Source organism: Bicyclus anynana, chromosome 27 (assembly GCF_947172395.1).
Source record: "Bicyclus anynana chromosome 27, ilBicAnyn1.1, whole genome shotgun sequence".
Taxonomy (NCBI): Eukaryota; Metazoa; Arthropoda; class Insecta; order Lepidoptera; family Nymphalidae; genus Bicyclus; species Bicyclus anynana.
In genome coordinates this window covers 6,900,119-6,902,223 of record NC_069109.1, presented here as the reverse complement: position 1 = coordinate 6,902,223, position 2,105 = coordinate 6,900,119, and the positions used below count along the sequence as shown (strand labels likewise).

General features: G+C 36.8%; 1 protein-coding gene across 1 annotated transcript in view; it reads right to left on the bottom strand.

The window, feature by feature from the left end:
* LOC112046139 (variant-silencing SET domain-containing protein) overlaps positions 1–1,756 on the bottom strand; it is a 35,393-nt gene extending 33,637 nt beyond the window's left edge. The window contains exon 1 of the mRNA XM_052890222.1: positions 897–1,756. The gene's annotated coding sequence lies outside the window, so the exon portion shown is untranslated. The remainder of the gene's footprint in view (positions 1–896) is intronic.
* Between the last annotated feature and the right edge of the window lie 349 nt (positions 1,757–2,105).

The window sequence follows — 2,105 nt, the reverse complement described above, 5'->3', positions numbered from 1 at the left end:
GAAGCACAAAGATATAGGCGCATCAGCAAAAGCTGCTTAGCCTATAATAATAATATACATAATTGAGATTCTATGTAACAAATGTCATCCAGTGCCTAATGGTGGATATCATACAGTAGGTGATTGATTTGATGTTAATTTTAATAGGTTGATAATAAAGACCAAAATAGTGAATTAGGCTAACTAGACCAATGGCATAACATACTTTCTGAGATATGGGTGTGTAACTCCAACAAAATGAGAATTTTTGCATGACAAGTTTGCCAAAACCGATAAAGATGATGTTCCCAGGTTTCTTATGTTTTTCTTTTTATTTATTCTTTACAAGTTAGCCCTTGGTTACAATCTCACCTGATGGTAAGTGATGATGCAGTCTAAGATGGAAGCCGCTAAGTTGTTAGGAAGAGGATGAAAATCCACACCCCTTTACGGTTTCTACACACATCGTACCGGAACATTAAATCGCTTGGCGGTATGTATTCGTCAATAGGGTGGTAACCAGCTAGACCTGGACTAATTAAGAAAATCTCAATCGACCCAGCCGGGGATCGAACCCAGGACCTCCGTCTTGTAAATCCACCGCGCTTACCACTGCGCCACGGAGGCCGTCCGTCAGGCCTGTTTGGCGTCAGGGGTGTCACAATCAGCCTACAAAATCCTATCCCAATGTCATACATAACTAAGCCGAAGTCCGAACCTAAGACCTTTCGCTCTCCTTACAGCAATTGGACTCGAGATTCCATGTTCATAATCACAAAATCCCCGGTAAAGCTGCTAATCACATACACCTTCAGCAAATACAAAATCAAACAACATGAATCGAGATCGCAAAGTAGATAGTTGATAGATCATGATAAAAACGCAAGATTTAAGATTAAATCAACGTAAATACTTACCTCCGTAAAAAAAATTGTCTCACGGCTGCAATCTGCATTTTACATTATGTATTGAATCAGAAAATCTAATTATCTGTGCAGGATGGTGAGGTTATTTAAATAAAAGTACCGTTTTCTAAATGTACAAATGCAGAAATAATATTTTCCAATAAAATCAAATACTTTTTATATTTTTTTTATTATTTGTTTCGTATCAATGTCCGGAATCCATCTTGAGAGAAGCACTCATCTTTCCTTGCCGGATGTCAGCTAAAATCACCTCTCCGATGGTGGCGCCCCCTTGCCGCAACCTAATACCTATGTACAAGTGACCGTAGCGAGCCGAGTGAATGTTCGCCATTAAGCGTCGTTTTTTCACGCCGTTCACATGTCAGCCATTGTGATCACGGAAAAAACAATTTATACCTACATATTAGGTGCACATTTTATATTTTCTGTGTGAATAAACCTCTCCGAAAATGGAGAACGTAAGTGATTTTGTTAAAAGTGAAATTAAAACGTGCACGTTCTCCATCGTCGAGTTCCAGCGGCAGCGGTGGCAGTGATCCTACGAGAAGTAAAGAGCAGAGCATGTAAGGCTTTGCAAACCGTGAGTTACGTACAGTTTAAATTTTATTACAACACGTCACATTTTCAACAAATCCTATGAATAGAAATAGTGAAAATACGTGTACAATTACAGACTAAGCGACGGTAGTAACGATTGATCTTGGCTGCAAATTAGTACGAAATTGTTGCAACTTTATAGGAATCTATTTACTAAAGCGAGTCATAAACCTCATGAATTTATTCAAACATCGTTTTAAATACGAGTATTGATAAACTATATATTGTTGATTATCCCTTTGTTACGACTTTTCTTCACTTAAAAGAAAAATGTGGGTACCCACATTTTATCATTCACACCCGGAGTTAGTACGAAAGAAAACGTTTAAAGGTACATAATTATGAAAGAATTGCATTCAAATATACTGGAATGTTCTTTCGCAGCTTTGTAAAACTTTTTAAGTTGCCAAATAGTTGTTTTACAAGAAAGCGTGACAAATATTAGTAGACTTTAGACTTATTACTCCGAAAGGTCATCTATACATACAAGTACAAAACAATGGTAGGTGAAATGATTTTATCAATTTATTTTTACGTGAAATGAAAATTTTAAATATGATGTTTTGTATAAAATTCCTCCCAAGTGCAAAGCGATTTCAAAAC